Below are 21542 nucleotides of genomic sequence, written 5' to 3'. Positions count from 1 at the left end.
GAAGATAACGACAAACCGACGGTACGAAATGATAACGACGAAATTATTTAGCGGGTAGAACCGACCACGACGCGAACGTTTAACAGCACCGAATCTACTGGAATATTCTGAAAAAATACACGCTAGCACTGAAAAAACAAGCACACACACACACACACACACACACACACACACACACACACACACAAAACAAAATACGCTCAACACCATGCTTGTTGAAAGGTTTAATGTATTATTCTCAAGGCAAGCAATCGGATGCTGCGGATGAGACATTTCCCGTTTATTTCGTGAAATTTTAATTCAATGGTTTGATCTTAGACAGCCGGCTGTGGAAAGATAAAACCAAAACGACGTGTAATTAGAGGGTAAAATATTAACATCAGTGAGTTGATTTGGAGCGATTTACATACTTGTTTATTTAATTAATCGTTTAGCGTACGATCGGGATAATCCACGATGCTACAGAAAAGCCTTGCACTTGAAAATAATACTTCTCACCCTGCCTTACGAGCTGCGATGCTAAAGGAAGGTCCTGTCACGTGTACTAGAATTGCTAGCGGATAACACGAAAACATTACAAAACGAAACAAAATCTATTGAAATTGCGACATTGAAATTGTTTCTTAACTTAACGAATTTTATCAGCAAAATACCCAAAAAATAATTACAAAAACCGTCATAAAACGAGCCCGCCCGAAATTAAGTAGTCGTTTCAAATGCAACAGCTTTCTTGCAAATTCACCCGCGCCGCGTACTCAAGAACTGCAACTAAAATCGATATAAATTAAATTTTATTTAACAGAAGTCATAATCCCGCACCGCATACACACAAACTCTCTTTTTTTCCTATCTCCCTCTTCCTCTCACACACGCACAAATACACTCACACGACATGAAACGAACTCACCCGAAAAACTTCTGACCGGCGCTTGTTTTGTCATCATCAACAACTTTGTGGCAAATAAACCCTAAATTCACCATTCCTTCTCAGACCAGATTTTTGACTTTGCTAAAACTCCAACTTACGATCAATATGCTCTTCTCTCTTTTCTTAAACAGATTACACTTTCAAAAAACACTCATGTTATCCAGCAAGTTGAATCGCTGTTACGCACTTTTTATCTAAAATCACGATTATTTCTTTTGTACTTCCATTCCACCGTTTCGAAAAATGGATTTCACTTCTTAACATAATAAAACACAAATCTAATTCACATCGATTAATTTTTCAAGCCTTTCCAAAACACTACTTGGGCAGAGCATGTCGTACGCCCATTCATCATATAAAAATATCGCTTCCTGAATTAAACTTGCCCCTTTCTAGCCAAAACTCGATAAAAGCGCTTAAATCAGCAATAACAAAAATTAAAATGTTTGGGAAAGCAAAAAAAAAAGTCCATTGGCGACGAGGAGAAAAATGTAGTGAAAGTGCAAGTGGAAGTGTCTCAGGGAATCCTAAAGAAAGGTAACTTTTTGGTGTGAAAAGGCGGAGGAAGAGGAAGTATCAAACCAACCGTTTGTAAGTATGTGTGCCTTGTATTTTGGAGATTGTGAAAGGTTCTGTATGTGTAAATCTGTATGTAGGTCTGTATGTGTGAACAAGGGAGCGGATGTAGCTCAACCAGATGTAATTTTACCTCAATTTAGACACAAAAAGTGACATTACACCAGAAAAGTGGTAAAATTACACATTTCCAGAGGTAAAATTACACCTTTTTTCTGACATAAAAGATGTACTCCTTCTCAGATGTAATATTACCATGATTTTTTTTTCTGTGTAGTTCAGGGGTTATACTAAAGCTCAACAATCAAAAACATGACAGCGAAAAAAAAATGTTTCGTAATTCGATTATCCGAAGTATTGATTATCCGAAGTGAAATTTTGCCAAGGCCTTCGGATAACACAGCGTAACAAAAAAAAATTTTTTGTGATTAGCAGGACGATTCAAAAAACTCCCCGAGGGATCGGCTTCCTGAACACAATGCAACCTGGCCCATGTCTTAATTGTTACCCTAGCTCGAGATATTCAATGCAGAAGTTTTGCATATGAATCACCCCCCGTCGAAAAAATATTTTTTATTTTGTTTTCACTGTAACTTAAGTTCTATTAGGTCTTTTTAGATGCTTGTGGTGTCATTAGACGGTAAATTGTTAGAAAAACCCAAAATATGGTCCCATTGGTCGGTTCCCGTAACCGGTTCCGGTGGAAATCCGGATTATTGGCCAAAATTGTGCGAAATCTTCAAAATTTTGAAATTTGTTGCTCTTTATGCGAAAAAAACATACTATTGCTTCAAACAATCAATACAAACTCAAAAAATGGTTTGCCCAAGCATATCCGAAGGTGTTTTATCGAAAATGTGGCCATTGAGAACCGGTTCTGGCCAATCCGGATCCGGAAACTAGAAAACATTTAAGCAGTTTTTTTTTTTCAAAATTCCTATGTGCCAGACAATTAAAAAAAACAAATGTGGTGTTGAAGCATTTTTTGCTACTCTATACTTTCAGAATCCCAAAATATGGCCAAGGGGCCAATGGGAACCTGTTCTGACTGTCCCGGATCTGGGAAACAGTGGTCACATGACATTTTTATTGAATTTATTAAAAAGTTGTTTTAGTTACCAGAATTTCAAAATTCCTTGAAAAAAAATCTGAATTTATTTATAGCCAGAATCAGAAATGTGGCCATCGGGAATCTATTCTAAATGTTCCGGATCATGGAACCAGTGGACATTTGACAATTTTATTTAAAATTAAAAAAAATAAGTTTATTTTTTTTAAATTAATCTAAATTTCATCAAAATAAGATTCAGACATGTAGCCAAATGGCCAACCGGACCCTGTTTATATATTCCGGATCAGGGAACCAGTGGACAAAATTCAAGATTCCTGGAAAACAAATCAGATCAGAAATTTGGCCGAGTGGCCAACCGGAACCTGTTTTAAATGTTGTTAAAATATTGTCAAATATTTAGTTAAGAAATTTTCAGGATTCCTTAAAATGAATCTGAATTTATTTAAAATCAGATTTATTAATGTGGCAAATGGGAACCTGTTCTAAATTATCAGGATAAGGAAACCAGATGACACTTGACATTTTAATTAAATTTATTTAAAAAAATTACTGGTTTTATAAGATTCCTGTTAAAAAATAAGAATTTATTTAAAATTATTTTGACATTTCAGTTAAATTTATCTAAAAACATAGTAACTGGATTTATAAGAGTCCCTGAAAATTCTGACTTTACTTAAAATTATTTTGACAAATTAATCAAATTTATTTTAAAAAAACATAGTTACTGGATTTATAAGATTTTTCCAAAAATTCTTTTTTTATTTTAAATTATTTTGAAATTTTAATTAAATTTATTTTTAAAAATAGTTACTGGACTTAACAGATTCCTAGAAAAAATCCGAATTTATTTAAAATCAGAATCTGATGTGTGGCCAGATGGCCAATTGGAACCTGTTCTAAATAATCCGGATCATGAAACCAGTTGACACTTGACACTTTAATTAAATTTATTTACAAAAAATACTGGATTTATAAGATTCCTGTTAAAAAAACAGAATTTATTTAAAATTATTTTGACATTTTAGTTAAATTTATTTAAAAACATTGTTACTTGAATTTATTTAAAATTATTTTGACATTTTAGTTAAATTTATTTAAAAATATAGTTACTTGATTTATAAGAGTCCCTGAAAAATTGTGACTTTACTTAAAATTATTTTGACAAATTAATCAAATTTATTTTAAAAAAACATAGTAACTGGATTTATAAGATTCTTCGAAAAATCAGAATTTATTTAAAATCATCTTGAAATTTTAATTAAATTTATTTCTTGAAAATAGTTACTGGACTTAACAGAATCCTGGAAAAAATCAGAATTTATTTAAAAACAGAATCTGATGTGTGGTCAAGGGGCCAATGGGAACCTGTTCTAAGTATCTTGGATCCGGGAAACAGTGGTCACATGACATTTTTTTTGAATGTATTATAAAGTTGTTTTAGTTACCAGAATTTCAAAATTCCTTGAAAAAAAATCTGAATTTATTTATAGCCAGAATCAGAAATTTGGCCATCGGGAATCTATTCTAAATGTTCCGGATCATGGAACCAGTGGACATTTGACAATTTTATTTAAAATTAAAAAAAATAAGTTTATTTTTTTTAAATTAATCTAAATTTCATCAAAATAAGATTCAGACATGTAGCCAAATGGCCAACCGGACCCTGTTTATATATTCCGGATCAGGGAACCAGTGGACAAAATTCAAGATTCCTGGAAAACAAATCAGATCAGAAATTTGGCCGTGTGGCCTACCGGAACATGTTTTAAATGTTGTTAAAATATTGTCAAATATTTTAATTAAGAAATTTTCAGGATTTCTTAAAATGAATCTGAATTTATTTAAAATCAGATTTATAAATGTGGCCAATGGGAACCTGTTCTAAATAATCCGGATTAGGAAACCAGTTGACACTTGACATTTTAATTAAGTTTATTTAAAAAAAGAAATATCGAATTTATAAGATTCCTGTAAAAATCTAAATTTATTTGAAATCATTTTGAAATTTTAATTAAATTTATTTTAAAAATAATTACACGACTTAAAAAAATTCTGCAGAAAATCTTGATTTATTTAAAATAAGAATCAGAAAGTATCTGATTTTAAATAAATTCAGATTCATTTTATTGCGTTTTGAAATTATCCTAATTAATATATTCGACAACATTTTAACAACATTTAAAACACGTTCCGGTTGGCCACTTGGCCACATTTCTGATTCTGATTTAAAGTAAATTCTGATTTTTGCAGAAATTTATTAAGTCAAATATTTTTTTTTGAATAAATTTAATTATAATGTCAAAATAATTTTAAATAAATTCTGATTTTTTAACAGGAATCTCATAAATCCAGTAACTTTTTGTTTAATAAATTTAATTTAAATGTCAAGTGTACACTAGTTTCCTGATCCGGATTATTTAGAACAGGTTCCCATTAGCCATTTGACCCATTTCTGATTCTGATTTTAAATATAAACAGATTTTTTCTAGGAATCTGTTAAGTCCAGCAACTACTTTTAAAAATAAATTTAATTTTTTTTTAAATTTCAAAATGATTTTAAACAAATTCAGATTTCTCGAAGAATCTTATAAATCCAGTACCTATGTTTTTTAAATGAATTTGATTAATTTGTCAAAATAATGTTAAGTAAAGTCAGAATTTTTCAGAGAATAATCAAGTAACTATGTTTTTAAATAAATTTAACTAAAATGTCAAAATAATTTTGAATAAATTCTGTTTTTTTAACAGGAATCTTATAAATCCAGTATTTTTTTGTAAATAAATTTAATTAAAGTGTCAAGTGTCAACTGGTTTCATGATCCGGATTATTTAGAACAGGTTCCAATTGGCCATCTGGCCACACATCAGATTCTGATTTTAAATAAATTCAGTTTTTCTCCAGGAATCTGTTAAGTCCAGTTACTATTTATTTAAATAATTTCAATTTAAATTTCAAAATAATTTAAAATAAAATCTGTTTTATTTTAACAGGGATCTTATTATTCCAGTATTTTTTTTAATCTAATCTTATCTAATCTAACTCTAGCGCAGCCAGTCTTTCGAGGGCATCCTGGAAAATGCCTTAGGTTGATTAACGCGTAGCATCCTCTTGTCATCATTAACAGTTGCAGTGCCCCAATGCAATAAATTGCTTTGAAACATCACAAACGTTAAAACGGCCAGGCTAACTGCGTAAAGTTTACCGCAAAGATGATTCGTTGAATTTGATTGAGTTTGAACACGAATGTTCAAACAGCAATACAGTTCTGAATCTACAGGGGAGGAAGAAACGTGGGGATCCCCCGCTCACGTTCCTGTTTGTTTAGGCAATTTATCGTTGGGAGCCACCATGCTAAGAAGTTTTGGTGCTCCGGGACCCTCGGGGAAATAAATAAATAAAATTAAAATGTCAAGTGTACACTAGTTTCCTGATCCGGATTATTTAGAACAGGTTCCCATTAGCCATTTGACCCATTTCTGATTCTGATTTTAAATATAAACAGATTTTTTCTAGGAATCTGTTAAGTCCAGCAACTACTTTTAAAAATAAATTTAATTTTTTTTTAAATTTCAAAATGATTTTAAATAATTCAGATTTCTCGAAGAATCTTATAAATCCAGTACCTACCTATGTTTTTTAAATGAATTTGATTAATTTGTCAAAATAATGTTAAGTAAAGTCAGAATTTTTCAGAGACTCTTATAAATCAAGTAACTATGTTTTTAAATAAATTTAACTAAAATGTCAAAATAATTTTGAATAAATTCTGTTTTTTTAACAGGAATCTTATAAATCCAGTATTTTTTGTAAATAAATTTAATTAAAGTGTCAAGTGTCAACTGGTTTCATGATCCGGATTATTTAGAACAGGTTCCAATTGGCCATCTGGCCACACATCAGATTCTGATTTTAAATAAATTCGGATTTTTTCTAGGAATCTGTTAAGTCCAGTAACTATTTTTAGAAATAAATTTAATTAAAATTTCAAAATAATTTAAAATAAAAAAATAATTTTTGGAAAAAATCTTATAAATCCAGTAACCATTTTTTTAAAATAAATTTGATTAATTTGTTAAAATAATTTTAAGTAAAGTCAGAATTTTTCAGGGACTCTTATAAATCCAGTTACTGTGTTTTTAGATAAATTTAACAAAAATGTCAAAATAATTTTAAATAAATTCTGTTTTTTAACAGGAATCTTATAAATCCAGTACTTTTTTTTTTAATATATTTCAAATAAGTTTCATGATCCAGATTATTTAGAACAGGTTCCAATTGGCCATTTGACCCATTTCTGATTCTGATTTTAAATAAATTTAATTAAATTCTGATTCTGATTTTAAATAAATTCAGATTTTTTCAGGAATCCGTTAAGTCCAGTAACTATTTTTTTAAATAAATTTAATTAAAATTTCAAAATGATTTTAAATAAATTCAGATTTTTCGAAGAATATTATAAATCCAGTAATTATGTTTTTTTTTAAATAAATTTGATAAATTTATCAAAATAATTTTAAGTAAAGTCAGAATTTTCAGGGACTCTTATCAATCCAGTTACTATGTTTTTAGATAAATTTAACTAAAATGTCAAAATAATTTTAAATAAATTCTTATTTTTTAACAGGAATCTTATAAATCCAGTAATGTTTTTAAAATAAATTTATATAAAATGTCAAGTGTCAACTGGTACTATGATCCGGATAATTTAGAACAGGTTCCAATTGGCCATTTGGCCACATTTCTGGTTCTGATTTTAAATAAATTCAGATTTTTTTCCAGGAATCTGTAAAGTCCAGCTACTATTTTTTTAAATAAATTTAATTAAAATTTCAAAATAATTTAAAACAAAATCTGTTTTTTTAACAGGAATCTTATTATTCCAGTAACTTTTTTAAATAAATTTAATTGAAATGTCAAAATAAATTCTGATTTTTTCCAGGAATGTTTTAAGTCCAATATCTATGTTTAGAAATAAATTTAATTAAAATTTCAAAATGATTTTAAATAAATTCTGATTTTTCGAAGAATCTGATAAATCCAGTTACTATGTTTTTAAAATAAATGAAATTAAACTGTCAAAATAATTTTTAATCCATTCAGAATTTTGCCAGGAATTTTATAAATCCGGTGACTATGTTTTTTTTAAATAAATTTAATTAAAATGTCAAGTGTCCACTGGTTTTCTGATCCGGATTATTAAGAACAGGTTCCCATTAGCCATTTGGCAACATTTCGTAATCTGATATTAAATAAATTCATATTTTTTTCAGGAATCTTTTTAAAGTCGTGTAATTATTTTTATAATAAATTTAATTAAAATTTCAAAATGATTTCAAATAAATTTAGATTTTTACAGGAATCTTATAAATCCAGTAACTATGTCTTTAAAATAAATTAAATGAAAATGTAAAAATAAATTTAAATATACTCTGATTTTTTAAACAGGAATCTTATAAATTTGATATCTCTTTTTTTGAATAAACTTAATTAAAATGTCAAGTGTCAACTGGTTTCCAAATCCGGATTATTTAGAACAGGTTCCCATTGGCCACATTTATAAATCTGATTTTAAATAAATTCAGATTCATTTTAAGGAATCCTGAAAATTTCTTAATTAAAATATTTGACATTATTTTATTTAAAACAGGTTCCGGTAGGCCACTCGGCCAAATTTCTGATCTGATTAGTTTTCCAGGAATCTTGAATTTTGTCCACAGGTTCCCTGATTTTTCGAAGAATCTGATAAATCCAGTTACTATGTTTTTAAAATAAATGAAATTAAATTGTCAAAACAATTTTTAATTAATTCAGAATTTTGCCAGAAATTTTATAATTCCGGTGACTATGTTTTTTTTTTTAAATAAATTTAATTAAAATGTCAAGTGTCCACTGGTTTCCTGATCCGGATTATTAAGAACAGGTTCCCATTAGCCATTTGGCAACATTTCGGAATCTGATATTAAATAAATTCATATTTTTTACAGGAATCTTATAAATCCAGTAACTATGTTTTAAAACAAATTTAACTAAAATGTCAAAATAATTTTAAATAAATTCTTATTTTTTAACAGGAATCTTATAAATCCAGTAATTTTTTTAAATAAATTTAATTAAAATGTCAAGTGTCATCTGGTTTCCTTATCCTGATAATTTAGAACAGGTTCCCATTTGCCACATTAATAAATCTGATTTTAAATAAATTCAGATTCATTTTAAGGAATCCTGAAAATTTCTTAACTAAATATTTGACAATATTTTAACAACATTTAAAACAGGTTCCGGTTGGCCACTCGGCCAAATTTCTAATCTGATTTGTTTTCCAGGAATCTTGAATTTTGTCCACTGGTTCCCTGATCCGGAATATATAAACAGGGTCCGGTTGGCCATTTGGCTACATGTCTGAATCTAATTTTGATAAAATTTAGATTAATTTAAAAAAAATAAACTTATTTTTTTTTATTTTAAATAAAATTGTCAAGTGTCCACTGGTTTCATGATCCGGAACATTTAGAACAGATTCCCGATGGCCACATTTCTGATTCTGGCTATAAATAAATTCAGATTTTTTTTTCAAGGAATTTTGAAATTCTGGTAACTAAAACAACTTTTTAATAAATTCAATAAAAATGTCATGTGACCACTGTTTCCCGGATCCGGGACAGTCAGAACAGGTTCCCATTGGCCCCTTGGCCATATTTTGGGATTCTGAAAGTATAGAGTAGCAAAAAATGCTTCAACACCACATTTGTTTTTTTTAATTGTCTGGCACATAGGAATTTTGAAAAAAAAAAACTGCTTAAATGTTTTCTAGTTTCCGGATCCGGATTGGCCAGAACCGGTTCTCAATGGCCACATTTTCGATAAAACACCTTCGGATATGCTTGGGCAAACCATTTTTTGAGTTTGTATTGATTGTTTGAAGCAATAGTATGTTTTTTTCGCATAAAGAGCAACAAATTTCAAAATTTTGAAGATTTCGCACAATTTTGGCCAATAATCCGGATTTCCACCGGAACCGGTTACGGGAACCGACCAATGGGACCATATTTTGGGTTTTTCTAACAATTTACCGTCTAATGACACCACAAGCATCTAAAAAGACCTAATAGAACTTAAGTTACAGTGAAAACAAAATAAAAATATTTTTTCGACGGGGGTGATTCATATGCAAAACTTCTGCATTGAATATCTCGAGCTAGGGTAACAATTAAGACATGGGCCAGGTTGCATTGTGTTCAGGAAGCCGATCCCTCGGGGAGTTTTTTGAATCGTCCTGCTAATCACAAAAAAATTTTTTTTGTTACGCTGTGTAATCGATTCTGGACTGTATAATGAAAAACATAGATTTTATGATTGTTCCGAAAATGTTTGGAAAAAAATCCCGGGAAATCTCGGGATTCAAAATATATTTTTCCCGTTTTCCGGGAAATTCAAAACCCGGGAAAATTGGACGCCCTACTTGTGTTTTAATATACAATAAACGAATATTCGCTCCCCCAAAAGTCCAAATTCCTGAATTGAATTGAATTGAACTGAGTAAAGAATTCAAGCAAATTTCCCAAGTAACCACAAGCACTTAATTGAAGTATTAATTCAGTACTAAATCAGCACTGGAATGTTTTGAAGTAGTAAATAAGCTTTGCGAATGCCTCAAAGTACCAAGACTTTGCAGCATTACAACTGGCATTAAATCAACATTTACGACCTTGAAAATGTGCTTCAAAGCATTTGATGTTTATCAACAAAGTAACCCATCGATATGGGAAACATTTCAGCCTGGCACGATCTTATTGACTTTTATCCTTCTTCCGTCATACTGTTCCAGTAAGCGTGCGGGCTAAGGCGCAATTCCCCCAGTGTAAGTAAAAAAAAGCAAATCTTTCCCTGTTCCTGAGGGGAACACCCGTGATGAGTATCGGGGTCGGCATTTACAAAGCGGATTCAGTGACAGTTCATTAATCAACTTAATGTTAACATGTTAAGGTTAATGTTAACATTCCATAGGTTGTCTTCCTAAGGTGTCTCTTGATAAGGTCCAGTTTGTGACGATACACTACCTTCCCTTTACTATGCAATCGATTCCAGAAGGGAAAAGATCACCAGTTGTGTTGGTCCGAGCCGGGATTTGAACCCCGATCTACCGCTTACGAGGCGGAAGCGTTACCAATGGGCTACGTGGCTCGGACATTCCCCCAGTGTGCATCAGTTTTATTTTTGCGTGAACTGGGTTCAATACCCGCTGATTGAAGTGTTTTTTTGTTTTTTTTTTTTTGTGTGGAAAACTGCAGCCTGTAATGAAGCCAAATTTTTCAAAACATATGCCCATAGCACAAAGGACATTATCAAAAGTTCTCTGATAAATTGAATGACTTTTCTCGCAAGCAAAAAGCTGCTTTCCGGAAGTCTGATATACCTACTTTGCGAAATTTTGCCAACCGTGGACCAAGCACCCCTCGTAAAAACAGTTCCCGTTAGCCGTTAGCCAGTACTTGTCCCTAATAACCTCAAGCTTTCCGTAATTGATTGCTCTGCACTTACTGGCTGGCCACAATTTGCTGAGTAACTCGTAAATAATTTCCGTCCAAGGCTTCATCCATAAAGTACGTCACGCTAAAATCAGCCAAAATTTACCCCCCCCCCTCCCCCCCTTTGTCACGCTTTTCCTATACTTATAACACGCAATGTCACACTTGCACAGACCCCCCCTCCCCCCCTAGAGCGTGACATACTTTATGGATGACGCCCAACGAAATGACAACGTGTTTTTCTCATGAACCAGAATCTCTAAACAGCAAAAAGAAAGTCTTCTTTAATGCATCAACCACATCGATTAAAAGTTTCAAAACAAACACTCATTTCAGAATACATCAGTTGGCTGGCGCGCATCCTGGAGATCGACGAGAAAAATGCAAGAATAACATCAAAGTGTCACACTCAAGACTGGTCTACAATAGGAAACTCGCAGGATCGCAGATGCAAGCGCAAGTTTTAAACACATGCACGCAAAACGGACATTAGGTATAAATTCCTATTTTTTAGGTATAATCGAACCTGACTGCAATAAGGTATTTTATTACTAATAGGCTATTAGTAATAAAATTACTAATAGCGTTTTAGTACGAGAATTCCTATATTTTAGGTATAATTGAAGAACCAAAATACCTAAATTTTAGGTAATTTCTGGAAAAGTTTGGGATCCAAAATAACTAATATTTAGGTAGAATCCAAGATGGCGGACCATGATTATTACTAAATTCTAGGCATAAAAACCTAAAATTTAGTTATTTTCTGGAAAAGTTCGGGATTCAAAATAACTTATTTTTAGGTATAATCCAAGATGGCGGACCATGATTATTCCTGATTTCTAGGCATAAATACCTAAATTTGAGGTATTTTCTGGAACAGTGAGGGATCCAAAATTACTTATATTTAGGAATAATCCAAGATAGCGGACCACAATTATTCCTGATTTCTAGGTATAAATACCTAAATTTGAGGTATTTTCTGGAAATGTGAGGGATCCAAAATTACTTATATTTAGGAATAATCCAAGATGGCGGACCACGATTATTCCTGATTTCTAGGCATAAATACCTAAATTTGAGGTATTTTCTGGAAATGTGAGGGATCCAAAATTACTTATATTTAGGAATAATCCAAGATGGCGGACCACGATTATTCCTGATTTCTAGGCATTAATACCTAAATTTGAGGTATTTTCTTGAAAAGTGAGGGATCCAAAATTACTTATATTTAGGAATAATCCAAGATGGTGGACCATGATTATTACTAAATTCTAGGCAAAAAAACCTAAAATTTAGTTATTTTCTGGAAAAGTTCGGGATTCAAAAAAACTTATTTTTAGGTATAATCCAAGATGGCGGACCATGATTATTCCTGATTTCTAGGTATAAATACCTAAATTTGAGGTATTTTCTGGAAATGTGAGGGATCCAAAATTACTTATATTTAGGAATAATCCAAGATGGCGGACCACGATTATTCCTGATTTCTAGGCATTAATACCTAAAATTGAGGTATTTTCTGGAAAAGTGAGGGATCCAAAATTACTTATATTTAGGAATAATCCAAGATGGTGGACCACAATTATTCCTGATTTCAAGGCATTAATACCTAAATTTGAGGTATTTTCTGGAAATGTGAGGGATCTAGAATTACTTATATTTAGGAATAATCCAAGATGGCGGACCCCGATTATTCCTAATTTCTAAGCATAAATACCTAAATTTAAGGTTTTCCTGGAAAAGTAAGGGATCCAAAATTACTTACTTACATTCAGGAATAATCAAAGATCAAATTAGGTACTATCGAAGAGATATGCAGGCAGAAGAAAACATTGGTTTAAATGATATTAATATTTTTATTTACATAAAACACAACTATTTCATAAATGTTCGAACATAATAATATTACATATTTTTATTTTTTTTGCTTAAAACTATTTTTAATATTAATTTAGTTTTTTATGTTTAAGTTTTTTTTAATGTTTATTTTAAACTTTATTTTTTTTAAGTTTAATGTTTTAATATTTTAATATTTTCATATTTTAATATTTTAATATTTTCATATTTTAATATTTTAATATTTTAATACTTTAATATTTTAATATTTTAATATTATAATATTATAATATTTTAATATTTTAATATTTTAATATTTTAATATTTTAATATTTTAATATTTTAATATTTTAATATTTTAATATTTTAATATTTTAATATTTTAATATTTTAATATTTTAATATTTTAATATTTTAATATTTTAATATTTTAATATTTTAATATTTTAATATTTTAATATTTTAATATTTTAATATTTTAATATTTTAATATTTTAATATTTTAATATTTTAATATTTTAATATTTTAATATTTTAATATTTTAATATTTTAATATTTTAATATTTTAATATTTTAATATTTTAATATTTTAATATTTTAATATTTTAATATTTTAATATTTTAATATTTTAATATTTTAATATTTTAATATTTTAATATTTTAATATTTTAATATTTTAATATTTTAATATTTTAATATTTTAATATTTTAATATTTTAATATTTTAATATTTTAATATTTTAATATTTTAATATTTTAATATTTTAATATTTTAATATTTTAATATTTTAATATTTTAATATTTTAATATTTTAATATTTTAATATTTTAATATTTTAATATTTTAATATTTAAATATTTAAATATTTTAATATTTTAATATTTTAATATTTTAATATTTAAATATTTAAATATTTTAATATTTTAATATTTTAATATTTTAATATTTTAATATTTTAATATTTTAATATTTTAATATTTTAATATTTTAATATTTTAATATTTTAATATTTTAATATTTTAATATTTTAATATTTTAATATTTTAATATTTTAATATTTTAATATTTTAATATTTTAATATTTTAATATTTTAATATTTTAATATTTTAATATTTTAATATTTTAATATTTTAATATTTTAATATTTTAATATTTTAATATTTTAATATTTTAATATTTTAATATTTTAATATTTTAATATTTTAATATTTTAATATTTTAATATTTTAATATTTTAATATTTTAATATTTTAATATTTTAATATTTTAATATTTTAATATTTTAATATTTTAATATTTTAATATTTTAATATTTTAATATTTTAATATTTTAATATTTTAATATTTTAATATTTTAATATTTTAATATTTTAATATTTTAATATTTTAATATTTTAATATTTTAATATTTTAATATTTTAATATTTTAATATTTTAATATTTTAATATTTTAATATTTTAATATTTTAATATTTTAATATTTTAATATTTTAATATTTTAATATTTTAATATTTTAATATTTTAATATTTTAATATTTTAATATTTTAATATTTTAATATTTTAATATTTCAATATTTTAATATTTTAATATTTAAATATTTAAATATTTAAATATTTTAATATTTTAATATTTTAATATTTTAATATTTTAATATTTTAATATTTTAATATTTTAATATTTTAATATTTTAATATTTTAATATTTTAATATTTTAATATTTTAATATTTTCATATTTTAATATTTTAATATTTTAATATTTTAATATTTTAATATTTAAATATTTAAATATTTTAATATTTTAATATTTAAATATTTAAATATTTTAATAATTTAATATTTTAATATTTTAATATTTTAATATTTTAATATTTTAATATTTTAATATTTTAATATTTTAATATTTTAATATTTTAATATTTTAATATTTTAATATTTTAATATTTTAATATTTTAATATTTTAATATTTTAATATTTTAATATTTTAAAATTTTAATATTTTAATATTTTAATATTTGAATATTTTAATATTTTAATATTTGAATATTTTAATATTTTAATATTTAATATTTTTAATATTTTAATATTTTAATATTTTAATATTTTAATATTTTAATATTTTAATATTTTAATATTTTAATATTTTAATATTTTAATATTTTAATATTTTAATATTTTAATATTTTAATATTTTAATATTTTAATATTTTAATATTTTAATATTTTAATATTTTAATATTTTAATATTTTAATATTTTAATATTTTAATATTTTAATTTTTTTATAGATTAATTTTTTAATATTTTAATATTTTAATATTTTAATATTTTAATATTTTAATATTTTAATATTTTAATATTTGAATATTGTAATATTTTAATATTTTAATATTTTAATCTTTTGATATTTATATTTTTTAATATTTTAATATTTTAATATTTTGATATTTATATATTTTAATATTTCAATATTTCAATATTAATACAATTTTTTATATTTTAATTTTTGTTTATTTAATTTTTATTATTTTTTAATATTTTAATAATTTTAAATCTTAAAATATTTGAAATTTTGGAATATGAGATATTTTGAAGTTTAAGAATATTCGGAAATTAAGAATTCTAAATTGTTTTCTCTCTCTCTCTCTCTCTCTCTCCTTCTCTCTTTCACTATTCCTCTTCCCCTCTATCTCTCCCACATTTTCTCCCCCTCTCTCTTTCCCACTTTCTGTCTCCTTCTCCTACTCTCTCTCACTTTCTCTTTTATCTCTCTCTCTATATTTTCCTCTTTATTTCCCCCTCTCTCTCTCCCCCTTTGTCTCTCTCTCTCTCTCTCTCTCTCTCTCTCTCTCTCTCTCTCTCTCTCTCTCTCTCTCTCACTCTCTCTCTCCCCCTCTCTCTCTCTCACACACACATTTCCTCTCTCTCTTTCTCGTCTCTCCCACTTTCTCTTTCCCTCTCCTCCTCCTCTCTCTGCCTGTATCTATCTCTCTCTCTTTCACTATCTCCCACTTTGTCTATCCTTCTCCCCCTCTCTCTCTGTCCTGTAAATTGTTTTTTTTATTTTTATTTAATTTTTTCTATGGTTTTTATATTCTATAATTTTTCACAGATACACACACACACACTCTTCACCAACTTTCACTGCAAATTAGCACCTGTTTTGCTTCACCAACTCCCGGCGGAACAAACAACTCCTTTACGGCATTTCCCTTTTTGCCGCTGTCTTCCGTCCGATTCTCATGTTTAACCGGTGCCGCGTTTATCCGTCCACAAGGGATGGAGGAGGAAGAGTTGGTGAACTTAACGAACTGCCGCATGTTGACGGAACAGTATACGTCCCGCCAGAAATTTTCCGGCCCGACCGGCACCTTTTTTCAGCGAAACATTCAACTCCTAGCGGATTGTTTAATCAATATCCACCTCCTCCTCGCAACATCCCTGCCAACGCCAACCCACCAACTCTGCCACGCAAACCGGTTCCTTTCAATAATGCCGTCGATGCCGACTTGAAGAACAGCCACCGGGATCCGGATCGCCGTCGCCAGGAGTTGAATGTTTCGTCCTCTTCCTTCTACACCCGGCGTCCGTCCTCTTCCTACAACACCAGGCGTTGCATTTTCCTCTGGCGGATAATCCGAACCGCACAATCCGTATTCCTGATTACAACCCACAACGGGCTTTGACGCAAACCGGTTCCTTCCGGCAGAAAAATACAACTTACCTATAGCAGCTGGCCAAAAACCTTCCAAAGTGCTACACAACCGGCACCGAACTGACATGTCAAATCGTGAAATTAACGCAAGTTCCAAAAAATACTTAAATTTAGTATTTTTTTAGAAGTATTCCAGTGTTCTAAAAAAATACTAAATTTTAGGAAGAAAAAAATACTAAATTTTAGGTATAATTTGACAAGCTAGAACATAAGTTCAAAAAATACTAAAAATAAGTAATTTATACCTAACTCCGGTTTTGCGTGTGCAAATCAATCTGATCTTCTACAATGACAATGCTGCGATTCTGTACTAAAATCGCAGACCGCAGGTCACAAGTTCTAAATTTTGAAATACATGAAAATTTTCGCAGGATTTCTGCGTTGACAGTTCCAAATGGGAAATCACAGCAACCAACGCAGCCCGATGTAGATCAGGCTTCACACATGAAACGCAACAGGAGAAAAAAAAAACAAAGGAGGCCCACCACTAGGTGTGTGGAGCAGCTGTTCTTTTTTCCCCCCAGCCTTGACGTCGATAAAGCAGTTTGTTTTTGTTCGAGCTTTCGGTGAAGTATTAAATCAGCATCAATGTGCACCACTTGAAATATTTCTCAAGGGAAAAGCGCTGATTAAATCTTTTGAAGCATTATTTGCTGGTATTAAATGCCAATATAATGCTGATTTAATGCCGCTATTTAGTGCCTCGCGGTTACTTGGGTTAATCTCTTAACAGGTCGGCAATGTTCATGCAAAGATGGTTTGATGTGATTGGGCTACAATAAGCTTACTTACCACTTATTAAACTTCTTAAAAGCGTTTTTTAAGCAATGTCAAAGTTGTATAAAAACTAATATTTTTTTACAGAATTCACATAAAACCATATTCAAAAAATATATTCAAAATTAAGCTTAGATGAAATTTAGAAACATAAAATGAAATATTTCTCAAAATTTAATCAAAGTAAATTCATCCTTTAATTTTCAACGCTTATTAAGTCCTTTCGAACAAACATCCTCATTTCAGTGGTGCCAACCACAATCTCATCCCAAGCCTATTAGTTTCGCACCAAAGCTTCGGAAAATTCCAAGAAAATCCCACACAAATAGAGGCTTTGACAGTTCCCTGGTGGGATGGCACATTCCTAATTCAGTCAATCGCATTAATTAGCCTGAACTTCCTCCATCGACAGACGACGAGACACGCTCCATTTTCCGCTGATTGAGATTGTCACGCTGATGAATCAGTTTCTCTTCGCTTGCGATTGAAGTGCGGTGCGAGAGTGTAATCTGAACGGTTTTATTCACAGCCGGGTGCGATAATCGTGGGCGAGGTCTCGTGGGTGGCGTGTGGCGTTGATAACTGTCGGCAGTTAAGACACTTGCCTTAATTGACCCGTTCGATTGTGGGAAATAATACGCGTCAATTATCGCAATTCAGCAGTGTAATTAAAAATAAATTATGTTCGATCGATTGCGGGCCCCGGTCCACTTTCGATTGGTCACGTGTCGTTTCAGCTTTGCTGGCTGCCTTTTTTTTGCAACTTTTGCACAAAATATTACCATTTTTTGCCTACGTGATGTGTGATATTTATCGCACCTGGTGCCCGTTTCACCCAAACTAGTGTGATTCAAAATTTAAATATGCAATTTGAAATGAAATGAGTTTTTAGTGACAAAAATGAGACAATAATACTTATTTTTTAAATTTTTATTCACATATATTTTCAAAATAAAGGTATCACCCTATTACTCCCAATCACACACGTAGAATGAACTTTTCCACGGAAATAAATTAAACAGCGACGTAGGACAAAAAAAACCGAAACACAAAACCAAGCAAAAACCGCAAACAACCGCCCAACAGTCCACGTGGCACCCAAGGTTGGTTCCGATCGAATTCCGGATCCGGCAAAACACGGTGGCGGCCAGAATTGTTGATTTATTGGTTCCGATAATTGGTTTTGCTGACGGCAGCCACAAATTTGCACCTCATCCGCAGATCCCCAACCATACCTCGGAAACCGTTGGACCAAAAAACCGCCGTCAACCGAGAGTAGGGGGTGGGGGGACTTTATGACTGCGCCGAGGAACCCCCAAAGTGTTGGCATTTCTGTGGTTAGTCGGTGACAGGCTCGGTTCAATGAGGTGAGCGTGGGAGAGGTGTAAATTTGATTTATAAAAATACCACATTGGATGAAGTTGGGTTTGTCGAGGGCCTCATCCCTCAGTTTTACACGTGGTCCACGTGGTTTGGGGTTACCGGATTATGACAAATCTATGCGGTAGCAAGGGGAAGTGACAACCGATTACCACTGCTGTCCGCTAGATTACAACATTATCCGCGGTGGCCGACCTGTTGAATTGGTGACTATTTGTTTAATTTGTAAGCTTTTAAACATTGAGCCTTTTGAATACAAATGGTTTTGGACTAGGAATTCATCAAAATAATGATTAACAATGAAATGACTTGACACAAAGATAAATGCATATAATTTAAAAAAAAAATCAAAATTGTTAATCCACCAGTGCAATACAATGCTGGAGTAGAAGTTTTTGAAATTTGTTCGTATTTTTCATAAAGCTGTGTGTTAAAGGTCTGGGTATAAAGTATTTTTTGCATTATTCTATGAAATTTTATGTAATATTACACCCAGAAATATGTAGCCCATCAGTATAGGAAACATACTTGATCGAAATTTCAAGCTTATATATGTGCTTATCCTTTCCATTCTTCATCGGTCTGATGGCCGAGCGGGCTAAGGCGCTACTCCTTAGTGTCAGTGCTGGGTTTGAATCCCGTTGGTTGCAACTTTTTATTGTGTTTACAAAAATTGTTCATGGCAAAGTTTCAGAAAGTTTGCTGATGTAGTTCTCGAGATACAGCCATTTTGAAGTGTTATTTCCGACTTTCTCTAAGCAAATCTATAAAATCAATACAATTATGGCACTTTAAGGAATATGCATTTCGAGATAATAATGAATTTTGCTTCATATGACTGTCAAGTATCTCTGAGCAAAGTTTTAGAAGGTTTACTGATGTTGTTCGCTAGAAACAGCCATTTTAAAATGTTATTGCTAACTTTTTCGAAGAAAATCAGTGTATCGAATTCAATGACAAGTTTATTTGTTCAGAGCCGATAGTTTACAGTCAGAAATAACATTTTAAAATGGGTGTATCGCATATACTCAACAGTCGTCATAAGCAAATGGCATAATTATCTCGAATTGCATATTCTTTGTGCTGAAATTGTATTGATTTTATAGATTTTATACAAAAAGTCGGAAATAACATTTTAAAATGGCTGTATCTCGAGAACTACACTGCCGTTTTACGGCGATATGATGTATACGCCATTTTGGACATTTTCAATTTTATTGTACAGTCTGATAAAGAATCTTAAAAGCTACCTCCTGACGAAAGAATTTTTCAAAAAACTGCTCTGGGGCCCATTTTATTAAGCAAACAAACAATGATGTATACGCCAATTTTACTCATCATGATGTATGTATACATTGAGAATTGATAGAAGTCAAATTCAATTCTGTTTGAATGTTGATTTGAGGTTTTTGGGACCAAATCAAGACTGGGTAATATTTTATTACATTATTTCGATTTAATTCTTGAGGGGACGTCCATTAGGCGTCATCCATAAAGTACGTCACGTTCTGAGGGAAGAGGGGGGTTTTGAGCAAACGTGACATTGCGTGTTACAAACATAGGGAAATCGTGACAAAGGGGGGTTGAGTAAATTTTGGCTGATTTTAATGTGACGTACTTAATGGATGACACTTTATCCACATCCACGTAGACACTTTTTTGAAAATTCTAGACCCACTCACCTCCCTTGCGGACAATTGTTCATGCAAAAAATGTGTTTATGGAGCGTAGACAATCGCTAAGGGAGCGTTCTTTTATTACATAACGCACAAAATCGGATTTTTAGACCCCCTCCCCCCTCGTAATAAAATTTCCATACAAATTTAAAAAAAAAATTGTATGGAGCGTAACACGGTCTCCGACCCCCTCCCCCCAACTGCGTTACGTAATTAAAGAACGCTCCCTAATACCCTCCCCCCCACCTTAAAGTATTCACGTGGACAATGCACTAAGGGATCCGCTCAGCTGTCAAAATAGCTGGCACAAAAAATATAGCCCGCTTTGATCGAGCAATGTATACATACATCATTGAGAAGTAAAAGTAGTGATTTTGTATTGCTATTTTTTCGGCTAAATGATGTTTGTGGATTAAAATCGTAGAAAATAGGATGAAACAAGAAATTTTGTAGGGGCCACATTTTCATTGTATTTTTTAACAGTTTCTGCAGAGCAGACCTTATCCACAATAGGGTGGGGAAAAAGAGCCTGCGGTTTCGCTACCTTTTTCTAAGTAAGTTTAGCATCAAAACTTCCCGTGCTCCTAATCCTTATTCCTGTCCCGGTGTATGGTGGAGATGGGAGAGGCCGGCAATGGATGGCTTTCATGGTGCTGCCTGTCCTGTTCGGGTAGAATTGGTTTTAATTCCCTTTAATCAATTTCTATGCAACCTGAGCTGGACAATCCTCACACATACATGACGAAATCCAGTCTGCAACCCGCTAAGATCACCATCTCCAGCGAATGCGAATGCGAATGTTTCTACAGAGCAGACCTTAAATTAGTCATTTTAAATTGAAAAAAATTACAAAAACAGAAAATCGTGTCTGAAGCAAAATCACCTCAATGGCGTATACATCATATCGCCGTAAAACGGCAGTACATCAGCAAACTTTCTAAAACTTGGCGCAGAGATACTTAACAGTCATATGAAGCAAAATTTATCATTATCTCGAAATGCATATTCTTTAAAGTGCTGTAATTGTATTGTTTTAAAGAAAATCTATAAT

General features: G+C 30.0%; 1 protein-coding gene across 1 annotated transcript in view; it reads right to left on the bottom strand.

The window, feature by feature from the left end:
• LOC6037031 overlaps window positions 1-21542 on the bottom strand; it is a 177331-nt gene that overhangs the window by 110560 nt on the left and 45229 nt on the right. The window lies entirely within an intron of this gene.

The sequence above is a fragment of the Culex quinquefasciatus genome, chromosome 2 (genome assembly GCF_015732765.1).
Source record: "Culex quinquefasciatus strain JHB chromosome 2, VPISU_Cqui_1.0_pri_paternal, whole genome shotgun sequence".
Taxonomy (NCBI): domain Eukaryota; kingdom Metazoa; phylum Arthropoda; class Insecta; order Diptera; family Culicidae; genus Culex; species Culex quinquefasciatus.
The sequence above is the reverse complement of the archived record's forward strand: the minus strand, read 5'-3'. Positions and strand labels throughout refer to the sequence as shown.